A 7,225-nucleotide genomic window follows, 5' to 3' on the forward strand; every position below is an offset into this window, starting at 1 on the left:
GAGGTGAGACTTGATCCCAGGACCCTGAGATCATGACCTGAGCCAAAGGCAGACACTTAACTGACTCAGCCACCCAGGCACCCCACTGACGACTTTTTAAAAGCACATGGCGGGGATCCCTGGGTGGCGCAGCAGTTTGGCGCCTGCCTTTGGCCCAGGGCGCGATCCTGGGGACCCGGGATCGAGTCCCACGTCGGGCTCCCGGTGCATGGAGCCTGCTTCTCCCTCTGCCTGTGTCTCTGCCTCTCTCTCTGTGCGTGACTATCATAAATAAATAAAAATTTAAAAAAAATAAAAAAATAAAAAAGAAATAAAAGCACATGGGGGCAGAGCAAGGGCTGGGATGCTCCAGACTGGGACTGGGATCCTCCGACTGCTGGTAGTTTGCTCCAGAGAACCCAGCTCACAGGCTGGAGATGGACGCACCAGTAGGTGAAACCGATGGCCCGAGGCGCCTCCCTGGCTGAGGAGCTGCGTCCCTGTGCTGTCTGGACTGGCACATCCCACACATCACTCACCTCAGGCATTTCTGGTGGAGCAAGAGGATCTCAGAAAGGCAGATTTTCTCAAAGGGAAATGAATAGGAATCTAGGGCACAATTTGCCCACCTATTAAATACCTGATTGTTTCCCTTTAAAAAGAAGTCCCCCCAATTTCAGCTGTTGAAGCTCTAGCCCCCAATGAGATACTCGGAGGCTCTGGAAGGTGATTAGGTTTAGATGAGATCTTGAGGTGGAGCCCCCATGATGGGATTAGCATCCTTATAAGAGAAGGAAGGGATCGGAGGGCCACCCCTCGCCCCTCTGCCACAGGACAACTGTCTGCAAGCCAGGAAGAGGCCCTTCTCACACAAGGAATCTGCCAGCGTCCTGACCTTCACCTTCCAGCCTTCAGAACTGTGAGAAATGAATGCTTGTTGTTTAAGCCACCCATCCCGTGGTGTTTGTTAGAACAGCCCAATCTGACTCAGGTGATGAGGATTCTGACGGGGCAAACATCTACAAAGTCTACAATCATTCATATAAAAAAATTGATGATGCTTATTTTAAAACAGTGGATTTGAATCTATTACCAGTTCGCCTTTGGAAAACCATGTCCTTCAGGATTTGACTCACTTGAGAAAGTAAGAAATCTGTATTCTAGTCCTCCTCCTCCTTCTTTCCCTCTCCTCTCCTCTTCTTTCTAGATATTCTGGATTTCCTTTGCTGCTCTCTAAAGCAGTGATGCTAAATGGGAGTGGGGGTGGGGCAGTGTGAGCTTCTCTTCTTGGAATGAGAGCTGTCAGATTCCCTTAGAAGGTAAATATGTTAAACTACAAGATCATGCTGGGACAGTATAAATCACAAATGGATACAAGCCTCAGCCAGTATAGACCACTGGCTGTGGTGCATGTGTTTGTAGCCTAGAAGTCATTCTGGAATCCTGCACGCCCTGCATGGTGTCGTAAAGGCCAGGGAACTATGTGTCTTGGTGAACTATGTGCAGCAGAGGTGTGCTGTTGCTGTTTCTTATCCAGGTGGGTGCTAAGTCTGCAGCCCCCACAAGGTCTGGAAAGCCAGGGCTTTGAATTAAATCACCTCTGACTGTTAGCCCTTCAGGAATATTTTACTTCCTCAGAAATGCTCTAAATGTCTCCCGGCAGGACCTGTAATCTTCTGTGTGTGAAATGAAAGGCACACACAGAATAGTGACTCTGGATATGATAGGTAGCCCAAGATGTCCAAGACCTAGTACCACAATGGGGAAGGATAGAGACCTTATGCTTGAGAAGCCCTTGGTCAAGCATCCTTCCAGGTTGCATATTCAGTAGCTGGAAAATTACTGAAAACTTGGATATTGGCAAATGGAAAAAAAAGTTGGAAGTAGGAGTACAAAAGAGGTTTTGACAAGCTCCCTTGTGTAACAGCATGACCCATTTCAGAATTCATAAGGTTTCTCCAAACTAGGTTTGCATGATGCACAGATGCTTCAAGGCATCTGTGAAGCAGCAAACACATTGAAATCTTATTCAAAGCAAAACCACATTTGCATGATGAACATTGGAACAGTGCTCTAAACAAAGGCCAGTCCCTGGAACTTGATGAAAACCGGGGAATGCAGAACAATGTGGATGCTTAGATGGGACAAAAGGCAAGATGGTGAACAGCTCCAAGCAAGCAAACCCTCCTTTTTCGGACGATTCCACCGCTAGCTACCTGGGGTACATTTCGCACTCTTAGCCCAGGTAATTTGGCTGTTCCCATTACATCTTCCATGGAGCACACTTAGAGACCAAAGTCCTGGGATGCCTGGGGGGCTCAGTGGTTGAGCATCTGCCTTCAGCTCAGGCCATGATCCCGGGGTTCAGGGATCAAGTCCCACATCGGGCTCCCTGCATGGAGACTGCTTCTCCCTCTGCTTGTGTCTCTGCCTCTCTCTGTGTGTCTCTCATGAATAAATAAATAAAACCTTAAAAAAAAAAAAAAAAAAGCAAGAAAGAAACCAAAGTCCCGGGACGCCTGGGCTGGCAGTCAGTTCAAGTGCCCAGCTCTTGGCTTCTGCTCAGGTCTTGCTCTCAGGGTCCTGGGCCCGAGCTCCGAGCTCGGCTCAGCAGGGAGGGTGCTTGAGGCTCTCACTCCCCCTGCACCCCCCCACCGCCTGCCTGTGCTCTCTTCTTCAAAGAATGAAGGAAAAAAGAAGAAAGAAACGGAAAGAAATAAAAGGAGAAAGAAACAAAGTCCCTTATGAAGCTGTGCCATCCAGTATACCCTTTTTTTTTTTTTTAAGAGTTTATTTATTTGAGAGAGAGCGAGGGAGAGCACCAGCAGTGGGAGGAGCAGAGTCCCCGCCGAGCAGGGGGCCCAGGGCTCCATCCCAGGCTCAGCATTGGGACCTTCCCTGGCTGGGGCCTCAGCGCCCCTCCGCCCCTCCGCCCCTCCGTCTGTCCGTCTTTAAAATGGCTTAAGGTGCTAAGTCTCATTTGTCCTGAGGTTCCATGTAAATAGCATTTAAAGAGGGTCACTTTTGTTTTGGTAATTCTGATACAGTTCATGCCCTTGTTAACAGTGGCCACATTTGCAAATCACGGCTTCAGGCGTTTTGTTTTGTTTTGCTAAATTAATGACGTCCACAAGGAGGTCAGTTGTGTCCTCCGCGTTTGAGTTCACTAAATCATCAGGTGCAAGCTCTATGTTTACTTTCTACGTTCATACTTCTTAGGTAATATTTTTCATTTTCTTATTCAGATGTTGCTGTATTATTAACAGAGAGTAGTTACAACAATGTGCTCTGCAGACTGCTTTTACCCAGCCAATGGTTTCAGCAGCAAGAATAATTGTTCCCATTTTTATATTCAAAGTTTCTAATTTTTCAGCTATTATGTAAGATTTCTCTTCCCTAATCCACATCATCCATTAGTCAACATTTCTGTCTTATGGGGGAAGCGTTTGTGTCTGCTTCTTCTTGAAAAATTATGATAAAATTCCACATTCTAAAAAATGAACGAGGACTACAAACATGTCTTCATATGTGGGATTAGTTGGTTTCACATCAGTTATAACCTCCTTGACCTTCTTTGGCCAGATTTCAACTGTGAGCAGATTCTTCTGATTACTGCTAAGCTTTGTAGAATGTCACAGCCAGTAAGACAAAATTGATCTTGGTGCTTTCCATTTATATTTGTGTAGTCAAAGTAGTTCTGAACACAGGCTGCCTCTAAACTTAATTATCTAGGGCACGAACACCAGCCAGTTTGAGAAAGCCCTGTGCCTGTGACAGCTCGCTCACATTGTTTTCCATTATTTTGCACGACGTCTTCACTTTAGAGAGTATTTCTGGTCCATGACAAGAAGGCAAATTAAAAATGTATGCGTAAACCCACAACTCATTTAACCAACCAAGCCTCTATTTTTACTCTTGTAATTACACAAGTAAAAAACGAATCCATGATCATTGCGGAAAAAAAAAGCAACAGTACAGAAATATATGGAGTGAGAAGTGAGAGCTCCTTCATACACTCTCCTCCCGTCTTACCCCTCCCACAGACCTTCCAAACTTTTCTCAGAGGATTTATATATTCGATAGATAACCTCCCACTCTAGCCCCTAGAAAAACCAGTCCCTCCTCCTCTTCACTCATCAAGATCACAGAACCAAGAATTTTATTCTAGGGGCACCTGGGTGGCTCAGCGGTTACGCATCTACCTTTGGCTCAGGGCGTGACCCCAGGGTCATAGGATCAAGTCCCCCATCGGGCTCCCCACAGGGAGCTTGCTGCTCCCTCTGCCTATGTCTCTGCCTCTCTCTGTGTGTGTCTCATGAGTAAATAAATTTTTTATTTTTTTAATTTATTTTTTAAAGATTTTATTTACTTATTCATGAGAGACACAGAGAGAGAGAGAGAGAGAGGCCGAGACACAGGCAGAGGGAGAAGCAGGCTCCATGCAGGGAGCCTGATGCAGGACTTGATCCTGAGACTCCAGGATCACGCCCTGAGCCCAAGGCAGACGCTCAACCATTGAGCTACCCAAGTGTCCCTAAATAAATTTTTTAAAAAAGAATTTTATTCTGGAGCACTTGTTCAAGTGGCAAAGAAGGTGCAGTTTCACCAAGTAAAGGAGGAAGTCCCAAACGCTGCCATGCACTCGAGGGGGCAGGTGGGGGCAGGTGGTGAGGCTGGAAGAGGGAAATGTTTGAGCAGGTGATAAGAATCTGAGCAGAAAAAAAAAAAAAAAAAAGAATCTGAGCAGAGTCTGTGTAGACAAAGGTCAGGGTGCCCATGGATCAGGCCTTCCCAAGGAACAGCCCCCCTCATTAGAATCGACCATTTCAGGTCCAGGAAAAGGTACAGGGAAGCGAGAATTCTTCTATGCCTTTATTTCCTTCCTGTAATGGACACCATCCTATGCCACCTTGGGTGCTAGGCTTCAGGAGACCCAAGGTGACACTCTGTCCCCGGGTGCTCCAGCAGACTCCAAGAGGTGGCCTCATGGCCACCCTGGGGGTCACAGCTGAGGACATTCCAAGCAGGGCATGCTCAGAGGACAGTTTGTAGATCTCGGCTCTCCTTGAGGGTGGGAGGAAACTGCCCTCCTAATGGGTTTTGTTAAAAAACTGAGTGGGGGCACCTGGGTGGCCCAGTGGTTGAGCGGCTGCCTTCAGCTCAGGGCCTGACCTGGGGTCCCAGGATCGAGTCCTGCATCGGGCTCCCTGCAGGGAGCCCGCTTCTCCCTCTGCCTGTCTCTCTGCATCTCTTTGTGTCTCTCATGAATAAATAAATTTTAAACAAACAAACAAAAACAGTGAATATTAAGACTCTAGTGGCTTTATTCAATGCTTCATGAATCAGGCGGCAGCCCTTCTAGCAGATAGAAAGGAACAGTGAGTGGCTGTACAAAGTGAAAGACTTGTAGGCAGAAGGGCGTGGGAACAGGGAAGTTACACCAGGCAAAAAAATCAAATTGGTTATTGCAATGTCACCTTCCTTTAGGGAATGATGACAGGGGTGTATCAGGCACATTACCTCACTAGTGCTGATCGGGCAATTCCTGACTGACTGGTTTAAGATTCCATTTCTGGGAGAGCCAACACTGTAATTAAGTCACAGTTTGGTGACATGGGGCTTAGCATAAGTGACTCCCTTTGGGGCCTGCTACTTCATTTTTAACTTTTCTTTCTTTCTTTCTTTCTTCTTTCTTTCTTTCTTTCTTTCTTTCTTTCTTTCTTTCTTTCTTTTCTTTCTTTCTTTCTCTTTCTTTCTTTCTTTCTTTCTTTCTTTTTCTTTTTTTGTATTTATATGTCTATGTGTGTGTGTATGACTCCCCCCCTTTTTTTAACCATGCATACACACACACATTTTTATTTTTTTATTTTTATTTTTTTCACACACACATTTTTAAAAACATGAATGGAATCATTGAATTTATTTTTCTGTGTCTTGCTTTTTTCACTTAATATATTACAGTATTTCATGTCAATATAGATAGAGCCACCTCTCCTTTTTAACACATATTGCCTACCTTTTAAAATTAGAAGACGATGGTTTGCTTGTGCTCTTTGCTGATTTAGGATTAGGAGGCAGGCCATGAGAATGACCTGGAGAGGGCTGGAGAGAGGCTGGGGAGGCCAAATGCCTGGATATGTGGTGACCTGTGGGACGGAGACCTGCTATTGAGCAAGTGATGTCAGGGGTGAGGGACGCTAATGTTACTCGGCCTCAGCCTCTACATCTCTGCAGAAGACGGTGGGGAAAGTTAAGGAAAACCCCCAAATTCTATCCTTTTGAAAAATGTCTCCATGTCATTTTAGGTTTCCGTAACACAAGCCTCTCAAAACTTCCAAGATGTTCTAATGATGTTAAATGACCTTCCCTTCCTTTTCCTTTTGTTGAAAGAATCAAAGACAAACTTCAAATGTTTAGAATGTCAACTTCATCCAGTTCAATGCTTTTATATGTTACTGAGAAAGAAATTCCCAGTAGCAAACATGTCAAAATGATCTCTGTGAAAGGAAAATAAAAAGCTGATTTCAAATGTCAGTGGCCAGCCATATCCTTGACACATAATTATAGCCTTTGAAAATCATGTTTCTTAAAATTAATTAATTGTCCCAATATCACACTTCCTTGGGCTTTCATTTCACAGAGCTTTGTTTTCTTCAAGATTTTATTTATTTATTTCAGAGAGAGGGAGAGTACAAGCGAGGGTGGGGGGCGGGTAGGGGGAGAAGCAGACTCCTGGCTGAGCAAGAACCTGACACGGGACTCGATTCAAGGACCCTGAGATCATGACCTGAGCCAAAGGCAGATGCTTAACTGACTGAGCCACCCAGGCGCCCTTGACAGAATTTTCAAAGAGCCTCAAATGTACAGCCAGCTGGTTATCTGTTTTCCATAATGGCACTGGATGTCCTTAGCAGTGAGCCTAGAGAAATTAACCATCATGAACCGCGGGGCAGGCCTCGGGGTGGGAAGCACCGGGGACAAGCAGATGGGACTTTTGTGCTCCCCACTCAGCTTGGAGCTTCTCTAGGATAGTTCTGCTTTTTTTTTTTTCCTTAGAATTCACTTGTTTTAACAACTGCCAAGACATCAGGGGACACCTTAGGAGCCAGAGATGGAGAGTCAAGATTTGAATCTTCTTCAAGTTAGTGCAGAGGGGATTTCACCAAGTGTAATTCCCTTTGCAAAATGTCAATGTCATTTTTCAATAGTAAAACCCTAGTTTCAAATTCTCCTCACCAGCGTGGGG

This window comes from Canis lupus, chromosome 7, assembly GCF_011100685.1.
Source record: "Canis lupus familiaris isolate Mischka breed German Shepherd chromosome 7, alternate assembly UU_Cfam_GSD_1.0, whole genome shotgun sequence".
NCBI lineage: Eukaryota > Metazoa > Chordata > Mammalia > Carnivora > Canidae > Canis > Canis lupus.